Genomic DNA, 19,160 nt, shown 5'->3' with positions numbered 1-19,160 from the left:
GGATATCTCCCTGCATTTTTCCTATGTCAGACCCCTGCTTTTTCCAGGCATATATAATTAGTTTAAAGTATTTACAAAAATAGAGACACACCCATGAGCAGACCACCCAACCAGAACACTGGTCACGCCCCCCACATTATTATTTGCTGGCCACAACCCCTATTATTGCGCATAATAGGCCCTTGATCATTTTCAGCTCCAGGCCCATTTAGACATTAATCTGGCTCTGAGGGGCAGGGGTGGCCAGAATTTTGTGTCCCGGGATCTACTTTTAGTTCACATATTTAGCGGAGATCTACCAATGGGCCTGATTCGGAGGTGACCATATACTGATATTTAGTTTTGCTATTCCGCATGCATGAAAGTACCGAAAACCCCTTACTGCAGACCCGTACATCTAACTGTATGATGGCGGGCACAGTTGCACATGGCATTGCTGCCAGTAGAGATGGTAACTGTATATTTCTGCAGATATGAATATATAAGAATCAGCAACTGCACACAGTGGCGTAGCTAAGTTTTGGGCACCCCCCCGCTGTTAGGGGGGGGGGGCGCCCATACCCACCCCCGCCCCGTCGAGCAACCCCCCCGGCCGCCCCATCGCCTATGCTAACCCCCTGCCCCGCAGTCTTACCTATCGCGCTGGTCCCGGCGGCTCCGTCCGTTCATCTGCTGAGGACCACCACAAAATGGCCGCCCCCGTACAGCAGACAGTTTCAGAGAACTGTTTGCTATATGGGGGCGGCCATTTTGTTGTGGTCCTCATCAGAAGAACGGAGCCGCCGGGACCAGCAAGATACGTAAGTCTGCGGGGGATTGGGGGGGGGGGGTAACTATAGCACCGCAGCCCCCGGCGCCCCCACATGCACAGCGCCCCCCCGCGGTGGTGGAGGCTGCTGTGCTATAGTTACGCCCCTGACTGCACATACATACACAAACATACATACATACATACATATGTTCGCTAGGCTGCTAACATACACAACCTACTGAACAGTCTGTATCACTGGAACCATTACCACAGCCCACAGTTATCACTCCTGAGCTGTCAACAATCCACGTGGGATCATGCCTATATTATATGCAATTCAGAGTTTAACATCTTCCAAATGTAACACGGAATTAATATCGTTTTTCTTATTTATTTTTTTTACTTTCGGTCAGTTATGTAATTATTGTCTGTAATTGGAACCTCTGCAGTGTGAATCCTGTCCTACCCCTTTCACATCACAAAATGCAGGGTCGCACTGGGACTTTGAAATGGTTCAGTCCCTAGACAACCCTGCATTTGGGATGCAGTTAAGATCCCGGCAGTCGGGATCCCGGCGTTCGGAATCCCGACCGCCGAAATCCCGACACATTCTCCCTCCGTGGGTGTCCACGACACCCCTGGAGGGAGAATAAATTAGTGTGCCGAGCGTAGCGAGCCTGTAAAGGGCAGAGCCGGATTAACAATGGGCCTGATGGAGCTACAGCTCCAGGCCCACTCTCTAAATAGGCCCATTTTGTAGCTGAGGGTCAGGGCTTTCCAACGAGACCAGCCCCGAGTCTCTAGCCACCCGGGAACCGGAGATACTGCCAGGCAAAGCTGGAACGTTTTCCCCATAGGATAACATGAGACCCACAAATTCCGACTCCCACCTGGTTCCAACGGCATCACAGAAGCTCAAGGTTGATCTCAGTCTAACCCAAATTGGGCCTTCAATCTGATACCAGGCTGGTCCATATGGGTTCATTGGTTCTAGAGATATTTCGTGTAAACCGATTATTTATTTTTTTTTTTTCATTTTTGAAATGTAATTTCATGGTTGTTCATGTTGTTTGAGGACAGATTTCTCTGGAACCAAATGGCCCAGTTTCACAGGACCAAATTCATTTGAAAATAATTAAAATCCCTCATGTAAATGGGTCAGTTGGTTCCGAAGATATAGCTGGTTGTTTAAAGGGGGGAGGGTAGTTTTCTCTCTTCCTCACGCCAGAAAATGCAGGAACTAGGCTGGTGTAAAAGGGGCCAATCCGGGAATGTCCCTGCATGATCCTGGGTCAATATTCCTGGGTAAATCCCTGCATTTTCTGGTGTGAAAGGGGTATCATATCAAATAGCTGGGACCTACATTGCTCTGAATACAGCCGGGCAGCCCCCTGCTCTCTGTCCGGCTGTCAATGGCTGTCATTTCTGCCTGGCGGCGGCTGTCCCTCAGTTACCACAAGCATGTATTCCCCCTTTGCAATGAGCATGTAATCCCATATGGCAATGAGCATGGAAACTCTGGCAATGAGCATGGAACCCCTGGCAATGAGCATATAGGTAAGCAGCACTTATGTAGCATAATTTTTAATAGGCATTATGGTGTTTGGCTTAATACGTAATGGACATTATGGTGTGTGGCTTAACATGTAATGGATATTATGGTGTAATTTTTAATGCACACCTTTGGCGCGCAATGCCCATTTATGAATCATATTGTGCATTATTGCTCAATCTGTTTGGTATAGTGTGTATTTTGGCTCAATCCATGTGGCAGAATGTGAATTTTGCCTTAATCTGTGTGGCATAATGTGAATTTTGACTCAATCCGTGAACCATAGTGTGAATTTTAGCTCAGTCAGTGTGAATTTTTTTCTCATTCCATGTGGCATAATGTGTAAGAGTATAAAGGGGTGTGTACAGTATAAAGGGGTTATTATTGTGTTGCAGGATTTGTCTAAGGGATATATGGGGTCCGGTATGATATGCTGGCGGTCGAAATACCGACGCCGGACTCCCAACCGCCGCAATCCTGACAAGGGGGGCTGTGGATCGCTCCCCCTTTCGGGTTCGCTGCACTCTCCAAGCAGAGGGCATGGTGCCTTGCTACGCTCGGCACACTATTTTATTCTGACTGGAGTGCCGCCTCACCCCGCAAGTATCTTAGGACATCGGCATCCTGCGGGTGCACCTTTGGATATCTCCCTGCATTTTTCCTATGTCAGACCCCTGCTTTTTCCAGGCATATATAATTAGTTTAAAGTATTTACAAAAATAGAGACACACCCATGAGCAGACCACCCAACCAGAACACTGGTCACGCCCCCCACATTATTATTTGCTGGCCACAACCCCTATTATTGCGCATAATAGGCCCTTGATCATTTTCAGCTCCAGGCCCATTTAGACATTAATCTGGCTCTGAGGGGCAGGGGTGGCCAGAATTTTGTGTCCCGGGATCTACTTTTAGTTCACATATTTAGCGGAGATCTACCAATGGGCCTGATTCGGAGGTGACCATATACTGATATTTAGTTTTGCTATTCCGCATGCATGAAAGTACCGAAAACCCCTTACTGCAGACCCGTACATCTAACTGTATGATGGCGGGCACAGTTGCACATGGCATTGCTGCCAGTAGAGATGGTAACTGTATATTTCTGCAGATATGAATATATAAGAATCAGCAACTGCACACAGTGGCGTAGCTACGTTTTGGGCGCCCCCCCCGCTGTTAGGGGGGGGGCGCCCATACCCACCCCCGCCCCGTCGAGCAACCCCCCCGGCCGCCCCATCGCCTATGCTAACCCCCTGCCCCGCAGTCTTACCTATCGCTCTGGTCCCGGCGGCTCCGTCCGTTCATCTGCTGAGGACCACCACAAAATGGCCGCCCCCGTACAGCAGACAGTTTCAGAGAACTGTTTGCTATATGGGGGCGGCCATTTTGTTGTGGTCCTCATCAGAAGAACGGAGCCGCCGGGACCAGCAAGATACGTAAGTCTGCGGGGGATTGGGGGGGGGGGGGGCAACTATAGCACCGCAGCCCCCGGCGCCCCCACATGCACAGCGCCCCCCCGCGGTGGTGGAGGCTGCTGTGCTATAGTTACGCCCCTGACTGCACATACATACACAAACATACATACATACATACATACATACATACATATGTTCGCTAGGCTGCTAACATACACAACCTACTGAACAGTCTGTATCACTGGAACCATTACCACAGCCCACAGTTATCACTCCTGAGCTGTCAGCAATCCACGTGGGATCATGCCTATATTATATGCAATTCAGAGTTTAACATCTTCCAAATGTAACACGGAATTAATATCGTTTTTCTTATTTATTTTTTTTACTTTCGGTCAGTTATGTAATTATTGTCTGTAATTGGAACCTCTGCAGTGTGAATCCTGTCCTACCCCTTTCACATCACAAAATGCAGGGTCGCACTGGGACTTTGAAATGGTTCAGTCCCTAGACAACCCTGCATTTGGGATGCAGTTAAGATCCCGGCAGTCGGGATCCCGGCGTTCGGAATCCCGACCGCCGAAATCCCGACACATTCTCCCTCCGTGGGTGTCCACGACACCCCTGAAGGGAGAATAAATTAGTGTGCCGAGCGTAGCGAGCCTGTAAAGGGGGGTGATCCCCGTCCCCCCCTTGTCAGGATTTCGGCCTTCTGAACGCCGGGATCCCGACCGCCGGGATTCAATACTGAATCCCTGCATTTTACTCTGTTCACATACCCTCAGCGAACTGCCAATATTGCCGGTTCGCTGACCTCACCCAGGGGCGTGGCAGAGCATCATCGGGGGAGGTGGAGGAGGCAACGCTTAGTGCTGGCGCTGCTCCAAGCACTGCCTCCTCCATTGGTGTGAACGGGAAACAAGTCACTCGACCTTATTAACCTGTTCACACCGCAAAGCAACACGGCAAGAAACCAGTAAGAACCCTTCTTTTTTACTGGTTCATATTGCAGTGTTGCTTTGCAGGACCCAGTAACCCCTTTCACATCGCACCAATTACCGGGTCGAACCGGCAAGAAACCGGCATGAACCTGGTAATCACAGTAGGTGCGATGGGAAAGGGGTATAGGTTGCTTTTTATTTTACCCTTGTATGTTCTATTGTCATGTATTGCTAATTGCACATTTTAACCTACGTAGTGCGTCCAAGATGGCCGCCTCGCCTGGGACTCTCCTGTGTAGAAAGAGCCGTGACTGGTTCTGTTAATTATGCAATGATCTCTCCTAATCCCAATGTGCGTAAGAGGAATAATCCTTGGCATCGATAACACAAAATGTCTGTCACACCTTTGTATTTTATTCATTGTTTCTGAATTCTCTGAAAACCTAAACTTCTGTAATATGTTCATGTTATCTGTAACGTGTCCTGTGCCGAACTGGAGAAAAATACTGTAGAAATATAATTCTTCTTCTTCTTCTTCTTCTTCCTTTGTTAAATCTTGTTTTTATTTGTATATATTATTATTATTATTATTTATCAGGAGTTAATAACCCATATATCATATAACCGACTTGCATTATTCACATACAACACATACAAATATAATGTTTCCCTACCAAACCTTGAGCACATATTAGTCGGAGGCATTGATTCATTACTCCATAAGCCCCGCCCATTTGTATAGTCAGCTCAGTGATCGGGGTGTAAACTTACTCCATAAGCCCCGCCCATTTGTATGGTTACCTCAGTGTTCGGGGTATAAACCTACTCCATAAGCCCCGCCCATTTGTATGGTCAGCTCAGTGATCGGGGTGAAAACTTACTCCATACGCCCCTCCCATTTGTATGGTCACCTCAGTGATCAGGGTGTAAGCCTACTCCATAAGCCCCTCCCATTTGTATGGTCACATCAGTGATCAGGGTGTAAGCCTACTCCATACGCCCCTCCCATTTGTATGGTCACCTCAGTGATCAGGGTGTAAGCCTACTCCATACGCCCCTCCCATTTGTATGGTCACCTCAGTGATCAGGGTGTAAGCCTACTCCATACGCCCCTCCCATTTGTATGGTCACCTCAGTGATCAGGGTGTAAGCCTACTCCATACGCCCCTCCCATTTGTATGGTCACCTCAGTGATCAGGGTGTAAGCCTACTCCATTTACTTTCCATTACCACCTCTAATCTCATTTACCCACCAGCCCTCACTGCGACCTCCTGACCTTTTGGAGCATTTATTAATATAAATAAAGACAAATTCATACAAAATATATTTATTAAATAAATTCAAACTTTTATTTTAAGTAAAATGTATATATTATTTTTGCTCTGCATTATAAAATAGAGAATACTGGAACAGGATTGTTCCAGAACTCTTACACACTTGTCCTATAAGAGGAACAAGATGGTGGAAGCCACATGACTCATGAAGAGTCATCCATCAGCACTCAGGAGAGGAAAAACCCCCTGTGGGGGAAACCTCTGGGGACCCATGGCTGACGGACTGCCCGTCCCTCTAGGCATTAAGAGACTTTGCAGAGTTTGCCCAAACCACCCACCCACTAACCTTATATAACCCGTCATCCCTTCTGTCACCCCAAATCTGTATTTTAACTTTTTTCCCAGATGATGAAGAACGCACCCGATGGCACCGGGGGGCACGCGCATGTCCAAAGTAATGGGGGGAGAGACAAGGTAGGGGGGAGAGACAGACAAGGTAAAAGGGGCGAGACAGACAAGGTAGGGGGTGAGAGAGACAAGGTAGGGGGAAAGAGACAAGGTAGCTAGCTACCCATTAGTATTAGGACTCCATGTAAGAATCAGCCAGAACCCCTTTAGGACTCGTTTCTGGTGCTATAAGGGGTTAGGGCTGCAATGATATATATAGGACAGCTCTAACTCTGTTTCCTATGTCCCCACCGGGTCTGATCTCTATACACATACACAGACGGCCGTCATGTATGTGCATTAGTCAGTAACCCATTGCCAACAGGCTGCTGGCAACACAGCGGAGGATACAGCGGAGGAGGGGACACCGCTGGTCCTCGCTGGAAAGATACTGTGTGTGATGGTAAATACCAGCGGCATATCCTGTGTATCACATGGACACTAACACAATATGCTGCCAGGATTTAGTATCACTCTTACATGGAGCCCAAACTATGATAAAGCTATAACAACAGTATCAGATAATAACAAAGTAATGGGTACAGCACCGTATACATCTCTCCCACCTCTGCACATTAATAAGTAGGGATCCGTACGGGGACTTGATGCAGCATAGTAGGACACATTTGTGCCTTGCGACACGTCCTAACCGCTCCATACAGGGTTTATCCAGCGCCATCCAGACACCGCCCTTAGGTGTCCCAGGCACAGCCCTAGTGGCTGCTTAGTACTGCCCCCCTAGGTGGGAGATTTGTTATTATCCAATACTGTCCTGTCGGTCAGGTGATCAGTCATATATTACAGTAGTCACGCTCCGAGTCTACCGCCGCATCGTGCTAAACTGCCCTTATCTCTGTCCAGTCACTAACCTTATGTGAGTATGTCCTCCTGCTGGTGAGATGCGCACTGCCCGGAGTTCTGTGAGGTGAATGAGTGAGACAGCCTCAGTATAGCCCTGATTATGACATCACTATGACCTCACAGACCCCACCTGATTGGCCAGTTTGTGGTTTGAGGCCCATTATGACATCACAGCTCCTTTATCTTTTGCATGGCTGATCTGAGGGAAATGTGATTTAACTTCTCACTTTAAATATTACATTCACATCAGAATCTAATGTATTATTTGATGGCAGGATTTCCCTATAAATCTTTGGTAATGTGAGGTTTTATATGAACACAATTTTCACTGTAATTACATTGTATTCTAGCAGGGGTGACCTCCCATCATAACCCATTCCAGGAGAGACAAGATGCTCTCTTTCTGGACATTCATATCAGTGGCAGTTGCAGGGCTGCAGCACAGTCCACAATTCAGATAGGGGAGCCCCACCAACTGCCACCTTAAACACCACAGTCTGGACTCACTGGCAGGTGTGGCTCCCCTTATTGAATTTGTGACATTGGTGCAGTCCCACATCTACAACTACCACTGGCAGCAAGTCCAGGAGCAGAGCATTTTGTCCCTCCTGGAATGGGTCATGTTGGGAGGTATGCGGGATCTACTTTTAGTTCACATATTTAGCAGAGATCTACCATTGTCAATGGGCCTGATTCGGAGGTGGCCCATATACTGATATTTAGTTTTGCTATTCCGCATGCATGAAAGTACCGGAAACCCTTACTGCAGACCCGTAAATCTAACTGTACGATGGCGGGCACAGTTGCACACGGCATTGCTGCCAGTAGAGATGGTAACTGTATATTTCTGTAGATATAAATACATAAGAATCAAGAACTGCACAATCAGCGTGAATCTCAGCCAATCAGCGTGCGCCGTGCGGCCAATGTTTTCAAAACAGAAGCGCTTCCCGCGCCGCCGCATATCGCTAGTTATTTCTTATTCACTGAAGGGACCCCCACCGCCGCCAGCTTTATACTCAGCGCCGCAGGTACCCGCGCAGCAAGGACACCACTGCAGGCTCCTGTCAGAAGCCGGCATGGACCCCCTTTGCACGGGGGGCGAGGGGCGAACTGCCGCCCTCCAGTGGCCGGCCCTGCATACATACATATACACACACATACATATACATACATACATACATACACACACACACATACATATACATACACACATGCATACATACATACATATATGTATATATATACATACATACATACATACATAGCATCCACCTCTGAACCAGGCTCACAGGCCCTATGCTTCCCACAATAGATTTTGTTTTGCTGACCGCTCTTACACACATAGGGCCACATTCTGCTTGCCTCGCTCGGACACCAATTCATTTGCATAGTGTATCTTAGCCCACTGCGCATGCGTACCATTCGCAAGGCGCATGTGTAGGTTTGGGCAACCGTGCACACTCGCGACCTTACGAGTAGAAATACGCTAGCGAACAAACTCGTGCAGAGTAGTCGTAATGTGGGCGTATGGATTGGCGAGGGCACAACTGGGCGGTAATCGGGGCGTATACTGGGGTGGTGACTACATGTGCTGGGCGGTGGCTTCGCTCCACTGTGAGAGCGCTCGGACTGATTGAGCTTAAAATCATTCGCTCGGTAAAAGTAAAGGCCCCCATACACTATGCGATTTTGGGCCGATTTCATCCGATTTCGGCACTTTGTGCCGATAATCGGGTGAAATCGGCCCAAAATCGTAGGTGTGTGATATCTGATCCGATCCGCGGTCCCGTGCGCATCGGACCGGATCAGGGAGGTCGGACGGTCTGTACATACGATCACGTCCAACCTCCCTGTATGCATATGCTTGCCACCTGACAGGCATATGCATGCAGACACCGGGGGAGCAGTGGGGCGGGCAGCGGGTCCCTGAGCGCCGGCGAGTGCTGCTGACTGACCTGGCCGGGCAGTGTACTTACACATAGCAGCAGCGGGGACGGGACGGGACGCGTAGTGGCGCCGCCCGCCCCCACCACCGCTGCCCGCCCCCACCACCGCCGCCGCTGCCTGCCCCCACCACCGCCGCCGCTGCCCGCCCCCACTACTGCCGCTGCCCGCCCCCACTACTCCTCACCGCCCTGCAGCTCCCCGGGTTTTTTTTTACATGGGATAAATCGCATGCGATTTATCCCATGTAAAAAATGGCACATCAAGTGCCAAATTGTATGTGAGCCTCCCGGGGAGCTGCCGGGCGGCTTGCAGGTAAATTGGGTCAGACTTGTCCCTAGGACAAGTCGGCCTAATGTATAGGGGCCTTAAGTCTTACGCCTTGCAGGACAGCCAAATCTCTGCCCCACATTCGCAGGGGCGATCAACACGGACAATTGCTAAAATACCTACACACAATATACACCCATGCAGCATACACGTTTCTCTACTATTAGTTATATAATCACATATATAAGAATGGTAGATGCTATATGTGATTGGATTACTAATAGTATTACTAATACTGGCCATAGTGACCTTCAAATGAAATTATATTGTTATATTTTATTTTGTATTTGAATTGCTTTGATACCTTTATGTTTATTTTTGGATTACATTTGATTTCTATTTTAGCGCAGTCTGTCTTTTTCTCTCTTTGTGATCTTTCTATATGTGGTCCAAGTACCCGCATCTGACTGCTGACTGAACAGAATATTTGTGATTGCTCATAATTTGTTACACCGTGGTCCGACAGCGCACAGCCATTTTCTTCTGTTATAGGATCTATTAGTCAGCCAGCGACTGATAACCAGGACACAAGCACGGAACCACTCTGGTATTGTATCATATTAACGGAGCAGGCGGCAGCTGTACTACAGCAGCATCAGCCTGCAGCCACTGTACCACCCATATCAGACAATTACACCCGACACACTACATTCAGGAGTCGGTCAGGATGTACTTGGTGCTGTTAGGAGCCTCTGTGCTGGTACAGAGCGGTAAGCCCAGCATATGTGGGTGTGGGGCCATACTGATATATAGCAGCTGCAGAGGGCTCTTCACAGCACTCCGGTGCCGTCATGACATCAGGGGCACTACCGGGAGCTGGCATTCTGAAACGTCAGATGTTCAAGTTCACGTGTATTTTGTTAATTTGGCTGTGATCTACCAGCGGATGCCCCAAGATCTACTGGTAGATCAGGATCTACCTTTTGGCCAGGTCTGCCCTACAGCATCACAGAAACTTGAGGTTGATCTCAGTCGAACCCAAATCGCTGGGCCTTTAATCTGATACCTGGTCCACATGGGTTCATTGGTTCTAGAGATATTGCAGGTAAAACTTTTTTTTTTTTTCATTTCTGAAATGTAATTTCATGGCTGTTCATGTTGTTTGAGGGCAGATTTCTCTGGAACCAAACGGGCCAGTTTCACTGGACCAAAATCATCTGAAGGCTACATGTAAATGGGTCAGTTGGTTCCGAAGATTTAGCTGGTTGTTTAAAGGGGGGCGGGGGTGGTTTTCTCTCCCCCTCACACCAGAAAATGCAGGGACTAGGCTTGTGTAAAAGGGGCCAGTCCGAGAATGTCCCTGCAAGATCCTGGGACCATATTCGCTGCATTTTCTGGTATATAAGGGGTATTATTTCCAATAGCCGGGACATGCAGTGCTCTAAATACAGCCGGGCAGCCCCCTGTTCTCTGCCCGGCTGTTAATGGCTGTCATTTCTGCCTGGCGGCGACTGTCCCCCAGTTACCGCGAGCATGTATTCCCCCTTGGCAATGAGCATGTAATCCCACATGGCAATGAGCATGGAACCCCTGGCAATGAGCATGTAGGTATTCAACACTTATGTAGCATAATTTTTAATAGGCATTATGGTGTTTGGCATAATACGTAATGGAGATTATGGTGTGCGGCTTAACATGTAATGAGCATTATGGTGTAAATTTTTAATGTGCGCCTTTTCGCGCGCAATGCCCCTATTTATGAAGCATATTGTGCATTATTGCTCAATCTGTTTGGTATAGTGCAGGCATGTCCAAACTATGGCCCTCCAGCTGTGAAACTACAAGTCCCATCATGCATTGCCACAGTTTTGCAATTAGGGAATGTCAAGGCATGCTGGGACATGTAGTTTCACAACAGCTGGAGGGCCACTGTTTGGACATGCCTGGTATAGTGTGTATTTTGGCTCAATCCATGTGGCAAAATGTGAATTTTGCCTTAATCTGTGTGGCATATCGTGAATTTTTGCTCAATCGGTGTGAATTTTGTCTCATTCCATGTGGCATAATGTGTAAGAAGCAAGTACAGTATAAGGGGTTACTATTGTGTTGCATGATTTGTATAAGGGGTATATGGTGTGGTAAACTTAGGTTACCACATAAAAGGTGCTGACATACTGTCTACCAAGTTTCGGCTTTCAGTATTTTTTTATGACTGGAGTGCCGCCTCACCCCTCAAGTATCTTAGGACATCGGCGTCCTGCGGGTGCACCTTTGGAGTGCACCCGCCAATATATCTCCCTGCATTTTTCTTATGCCAGCCCCCTGCGTTTTCCAGGCATATATAATTATTTGAAAGTATTTACACAAATAGAGACACACCCATGAGCAGACCACCCAACCAGAACACTGGTAACGTCCCCCACATTATTAGATGCTAGCCGCAACCCCTATTATTGCGCATAATAGGCCCTTGATAATTTTCAGTTCCAGGCCCATTTAGACCTTAATCTGGCTCTGGTAAAGGGGGGTGATCCCCGTCCCCCCCTTGTCAGGATTTCGGCCTTCTGAACGCCGGGATCCCGACCGCCGGGATTCAATACTGAATCCCTGCATTTTACTCTGTTCACATACCCTCAGCGAACTGCCAATATTGCCGGTTCGCTGACCTCACCCAGGGGCGTGGCAGAGCATCATCGGGGGAGGTGGAGGAGGCAACGCTTAGTGCTGGCGCTGCTCCAAGCACTGCCTCCTCCATTGGTGTGAACGGGAAACAAGTCACTCGACCTTATTAACCTGTTCACACCGCAAAGCAACACAGCAACGAACCAGTAAGAACCCTTCTTTTTTACTGGTTCATATTGCAGTGTTGCTTTGCAGGACCCAGTAACCCCTTTCACATCGCACCAATTACCGGGTCGAACCGGCAAGTAACCGGCATGAACCTGGTAATCACAGTAGGTGCGATGGGAAAGGGGTATAGGTTGCTTTTTATTTTACCCTTGTATGTTCTATTGTCATGTATTGCTAATTGCACATTTTAACCTACGTAGTGCGTCCAAGATGGCCGCCTCGCCTGGGACTCTCCTGTGTAGAAAGAGCCGTGACTGGTTCTGTTAATTATGCAATGATCTCTCCTAATCCCAATGTGCGTAAGAGGAATAATCCTTGGCATCGATAACACAAAATGTCTGTCACACCTTTGTATTTTATTAATTGTTTCTGAATTCTCTGAAAACCTAAACTTCTGTAATATGTTCATGTTATCTGTAACGTGTCCTGTGCCGAACTGGAGAAAAATACTGTAGAAATATAATTCTTCTTCTTCTTCTTCTTCTTCTTCTTCCTTTGTTAAATCTTGTTTTTATTTGTATATATTATTATTATTATTATTTATCAGGAGTTAATAACCCATATATCATATAACCGACTTGCATTATTCACATACAACACATACAAATATAATGTTTCCCTACCAAACCTTGAGCACATATTAGTCGGAGGCATTGATTCATTACTCCATAAGCCCCGCCCATTTGTATAGTCAGCTCAGTGATCGGGGTGTAAACTTACTCCATAAGCCCCGCCCATTTGTATGGTTACCTCAGTGTTCGGGGTATAAACCTACTCCATAAGCCCCGCCCATTTGTATGGTCAGCTCAGTGATCGGGGTGAAAACTTACTCCATACGCCCCTCCCATTTGTATGGTCACCTCAGTGATCAGGGTGTAAGCCTACTCCATAAGCCCCTCCCATTTGTATGGTCACATCAGTGATCAGGGTGTAAGCCTACTCCATACGCCCCTCCCATTTGTATGGTCACCTCAGTGATCAGGGTGTAAGCCTACTCCATACGCCCCTCCCATTTGTATGGTCACCTCAGTGATCAGGGTGTAAGCCTACTCCATACGCCCCTCCCATTTGTATGGTCACCTCAGTGATCAGGGTGTAAGCCTACTCCATTTACTTTCCATTACCACCTCTAATCTCATTTACCCACCAGCCCTCACTGCGACCTCCTGACCTTTTGGAGCATTTATTTATATAAATAAAGACAAATTCATACAAAATATATTTAATAAATAAATTCAAACTTTTATTTTAAGTAAAATGTATATATTATTTTTGCTCTGCATTATAAAATAGAGAATACTGGAACAGGATTGTTCCAGAACTCTTACACACTTGTCCTATAAGAGGAACAAGATGGTGGAAGCCACATGACTCATGAAGAGTCATCCATCAGCACTCAGGAGAGGAAAAACCCCCTGTGGGGGAAACCTCTGGGGACCCATGGCTGACGGACTGCCCGTCCCTCTAGGCATTAAGAGACTTTGCAGAGTTTGCCCAAACCACCCACCCACTAACCTTATATAACCCGTCATCCCTTCTGTCACCCCAAATCTGTATTTTAACTTTTTTCCCAGATGATGAAGAACGCACCCGATGGCACCGGGGGACACGCGCATGTCCAAAGTAATGGGGGGAGAGACAAGGTAGGGGGGAGAGACAGACAAGGTAAAAGGGGCGAGACAGACAAGGTAGGGGGTGAGAGAGACAAGGTAGGGGGAAAGAGACAAGGTAGCTAGCTACCCATTAGTATTAGGACTCCATGTAAGAATCAGCCAGAACCCCTTTAGGACTCGTCTCTGGTGCTATAAGGGGTTAGGGCTGCAATGATATATATATAGGACAGCTCTAACTCTGTTTCCTATGTCCCCACCGGGTCTGATCTCTATACACATACACAGACGGCCGTCATGTATGTGCATTAGTCAGTAACCCATTGCCAACAGGCTGCTGGCAACACAGCGGAGGATACAGCGGAGGAGGGGACACCGCTGGTCCTCGCTGGAAAGATACTGTGTGTGATGGTAAATACCAGCGGCATATCCTGTGTATCACATGGACACTAACACAATATGCTGCCAGGATTTAGTATCACTCTTACATGGAGCCCAAACTATGATAAAGCTATAACAACAGTATCAGATAATAACAAAGTAATGGGTACAGCACCGTATACATCTCTCCCACCTCTGCACATTAATAAGTAGGGATCCGTACGGGGACTTGATGCAGCATAGTAGGACACATTTGTGCCTTGCGACACGTCCTAACCGCTCCATACAGGGTTTATCCAGCGCCATCCAGACACCGCCCTTAGGTGTCCCAGGCACAGCCCTAGTGGCTGCTTAGTACTGCCCCCCTAGGTGGGAGATTTGTTATTATCCAATACTGTCCTGTCGGTCAGGTGATCAGTCATATATTACAGTAGTCACGCTCCGAGTCTACCGCCGCATCGTGCTAAACTGCCCTTATCTCTGTCCAGTCACTAACCTTATGTGAGTATGTCCTCCTGCTGGTGAGATGCGCACTGCCCGGAGTTCTGTGAGGTGAATGAGTGAGACAGCCTCAGTATAGCCCTGATTATGACATCACTATGACCTCACAGACCCCACCTGATTGGCCAGTTTGTGGTTTGAGGCCCATTATGACATCACAGCTCCTTTATCTTTTGCATGGCTGATCTGAGGGAAATGTGATTTAACTTCTCACTTTAAATATTACATTCACATCAGAATCTAATGTATTATTTGATGGCAGGATTTCCCTATAAATCTTTGGTAATGTGAGGTTTTATATGAACACAATTTTCACTGTAATTACATTGTATTCTAGCAGGGGTGACCTCCCATCATAACCCATTCCAGGAGAGACAAGATGCTCTCTTTCTGGACATTCATATCAGTGGCAGTTGCAGGGCTGCAGCACAGTCCACAATTCAGATAGGGGAGCCCCACCAACTGCCACCTTAAACACCACAGTCTGGACTCACTGGCAGGTGTGGCTCCCCTTATTGAATTTGTGACATTGGTGCAGTCCCACATCTACAACTACCACTGGCAGCAAGTCCAGGAGCAGAGCATTTTGTCCCTCCTGGAATGGGTCATGTTGGGAGGTATGCGGGATCTACTTTTAGTTCACATATTTAGCAGAGATCTACCATTGTCAATGGGCCTGATTCGGAGGTGGCCCATATACTGATATTTAGTTTTGCTATTCCGCATGCATGAAAGTACCGGAAACCCTTACTGCAGACCCGTAAATCTAACTGTACGATGGCGGGCACAGTTGCACACGGCATTGCTGCCAGTAGAGATGGTAACTGTATATTTCTGTAGATCTAAATACATAAGAATCAAGAACTGCACAATCAGCGTGAATCTCAGCCAATCAGCGTGCGCCGTGCGGCCAATGTTTTCAAAACAGAAGCGCTTCCCGCGCCGCCGCATATCACTAGTTATTTCTTATTCACTGAAGGGACCCCCACCGCCGCCAGCTTTATACTCAGCGCCGCAGGTACCCGCGCAGCAAGGACACCACTGCAGGCTCCTGTCAGAAGCCGGCATGGACCCCCTTTGCACGGGGGGCGAGGGGCGAACTGCCGCCCTCCAGTGGCCGGCCCTGCATACATACATATACACACACATACATATACATACATACATACATACACACACACACATACATATACATACATACATACATACATATATGTATATATATACATACATACATACATACATAGCATCCACCTCTGAACCAGGCTCACAGGCCCTATGCTTCCCACAATAGATTTTGTTTTGCTGACCGCTCTTACACACATAGGGCCACATTCTGCTTGCCTCGCTCGGACACCAATTCATTTGCATAGTGTATCTTAGCCCACTGCGCATGCGTACCATTCGCAAGGCGCATGTGTAGGTTTGGGCAACCGTGCACACTCGCGACCTTACGAGTAGAAATACGCTAGCGAACAAACTCGTGCAGAGTAGTCGTAATGTGGGCGTATGGATTGGCGAGGGCACAACTGGGCGGTAATCGGGGCGTATACTGGGGTGGTGACTACATGTGCTGGGCGGTGGCTTCGCTCCACTGTGAGAGCGCTCGGACTGATTGAGCTTAAAATCATTCGCTCGGTAAAAGTAAAGGCCCCCATACACTATGCGATTTTGGGCCGATTTCATCCGATTTCGGCACTTTGTGCCGATAATCGGGTGAAATCGGCCCAAAATCGTAGGTGTGTGATATCTGATCCGATCCGCGGTCCCGTGCGCATCGGACCGGATCAGGGAGGTCGGACGGTCTGTACATACGATCACGTCCAACCTCCCTGTATGCATATGCTTGCCACCTGACAGGCATATGCATGCAGACACCGGGGGAGCAGTGGGGCGGGCAGCGGGTCCCTGAGCGCCGGCGAGTGCTGCTGACTGACCTGGCCGGGCAGTGTACTTACACATAGCAGCAGCGGGGACGGGACGGGACGCGTAGTGGCGCCGCCCGCCCCCACCACCGCTGCCCGCCCCCACCACCGCCGCCGCTGCCTGCCCCCACCACCGCCGCCGCTGCCCGCCCCCACTACTGCCGCTGCCCGCCCCCACTACTCCTCACCGCCCTGCAGCTCCCCGGGTTTTTTTTTACATGGGATAAATCGCATGCGATTTATCCCATGTAAAAAATGGCACATCAAGTGCCAAATTGTATGTGAGCCTCCCGGGGAGCTGCCGGGCGGCTTGCAGGTAAATTGGGTCAGACTTGTCCCTAGGACAAGTCGGCCTAATGTATAGGGGCCTTAACAGTGGCGTAACTAGATACATGTGGGCCCCATAGCAAAAGTTTGTAAGGGCCCCTATTCATCACATAGGCCCTTATTCTGGTTGGTGCGGCCAGAGCCGCACACGGGGCTCCGGCCGCACAAACCAATCCCCGCCCACCCTACGGATCGCCACGGCCGTCCGTACACAGACGGCTGGCGATCCGCATAAAAATGGTGGAGGCGTACGCCTCCACCATGGTGGGAGCTGCCCCCTGCATTCGATGGTCGTCGACCATCGAAGGCAGGTCCGCACGCCCCGGCAGCTCCCGCAAGCTGAGACCACACGGACAATCGTCCGTGTGGTAGCTTGTATGGGGGCTGAAAGCTGACATCCGGCGACGTCAGCTTTCCGCCCCCATGAGTTGCGTCATGCCCTCATTACCATGCATACGCCCCGCGTTTGCATGGGAACGCCCATGAAACGCGGGGCGTACACATAGGGAAATGAGGGCATGAAGCCTCTCACGCCCCTATACGCCCCCTTTGCGGCGGACGAAATACGTCTGCGGCGAAGGGGGCTGCACATGCGCAGATTGACCTCTGCGCATGTGCAGTGTCAAAACATCGGCGGTACGGCCGCACGCGGGCCGTACCGCATAGATTAGAATAAGGGCCATAATGCTGAAAAATGTATATAGCACATGACACTTTGACAGGCATAGTGGGCCCCTCTCAGCTCTGGGCCCCATAGCAGCTGCACCCCCTGCACCTATGGTAGTTACGCCCTTGGGCCTTAAGTCTTACGCCTTGTAGGACAGCCAAATCTCTGCCCCACATTCGCAGGGGCGATCAACACGGACAATTGCTAAAATACCTACACACAATATACACCCATGCAGCATACACGTTTCTCTACTATTAGTTATATAATCACATATATAAGAATGGTAGATGCTATATGTGATTGGATTACTAATAGTATTACTAATACTGGCCATAGTGACCTTCAAATGAAATTATATTGTTATATTTTATTTTGTATTTGAATTGCTTTGATACCTTTATGTTTATTTTTGGATTACATTTGATTTCTATTTTAGCGCAGTCTGTCTTTTTCTCTCTTTGTGATCTTTCTATGGCCCTTATTCTAATCTATGCGGTACGGCCCGCGTGCGGCCGTACCGCCGATGTTTTGACACTGCACATGCGCAGAGGTCAATCTGCGCATGTGCAGCCCCCTTCGCCGCAGACGTATTTCGTCCGCCGCAAAGGGGGCGTATAGGGGCGTGAGAGGCTTCATGCCCTCATTTCCCTATGTGTACGCCCCGCGTTTCATGGGCGTTCCCATGCAAACGCGGGGCGTATGCATGGTAATGAGGGCATGACGCAACTCATGGGGGCGGAAAGCTGACGTCGCCGGATGTCAGCTTTCAGCCCCCATACAAGCTACCACACGGACGATTGTCCGTGTGGTCTCAGCTTGCGGGAGCTGCCGGGGCGTGCGGACCTGCCTTCGATGGTCGACGACCATCGAATGCAGGGGGCAGCTCCCACCATGGTGGAGGCGTACGCCTCCACCATTTTTATGCGGATCGCCAGCCGTCCGTGTACGGACGGCCGTGGCGATCCGTAGGGTGGGCGGGGATTGGTTTGTGCGGCCGGAGCCCCGTGTGCGGCTCTGGCCGCACCAACCAGAATAAGGGCCAGAATGTGGTCCAAGTACCCGCATCTGACTGCTGACTGAACAGAATATTTGTGATTGCTCATAATTTGTTACACCGTGGTCCGACAGCGCACAGCCATTTTCTTCTGTTATAGGATCTATTAGTCAGCCAGCGACTGATAACCAGGACACAAGCACGGAACCACTCTGGTATTGTATCATATTAACGGAGCAGGCGGCAGCTGTACTACAGCAGCATCAGCCTGCAGCCACTGTACCACCCATATCAGACAATTACACCCGACACACTACATTCAGGAGTCGGTCAGGATGTACTTGGTGCTGTTAGGAGCCTCTGTGCTGGTACAGAGCGGTAAGCCCAGCATATGTGGGTGTGGGGCCATACTGATATATAGCAGCTGCAGAGGGCTCTTC

General features: G+C 48.9%; 1 protein-coding gene and 1 long non-coding RNA gene across 7 annotated transcripts in view; one reads left to right on the top strand and one right to left on the bottom strand.

Annotated features, from left to right (window-relative positions):
* Positions 1-19,160, top strand: part of SEMA4B (semaphorin 4B) — a 254,134-nt gene that overhangs the window by 35,646 nt on the left and 199,328 nt on the right. The gene's annotated exons all lie outside the window — the stretch shown is intronic.
* LOC146075173 (uncharacterized) lies at positions 13,530-15,629 on the bottom strand. The gene is made up of 2 exons (XR_014473514.1): positions 14,922-15,629; positions 13,530-14,848 (listed from the first exon to the last, which is right to left on the bottom strand). It is a non-coding gene; the product is annotated as an uncharacterized LOC146075173 (long non-coding RNA).

Source organism: Crinia signifera, chromosome 4, assembly GCF_055691185.1.
Source record: "Crinia signifera chromosome 4, ASM5569118v1, whole genome shotgun sequence".
NCBI lineage: Eukaryota > Metazoa > Chordata > Amphibia > Anura > Myobatrachidae > Crinia > Crinia signifera.
The sequence above is the reverse complement of the archived record's forward strand: the minus strand, read 5'-3'. Positions and strand labels throughout refer to the sequence as shown.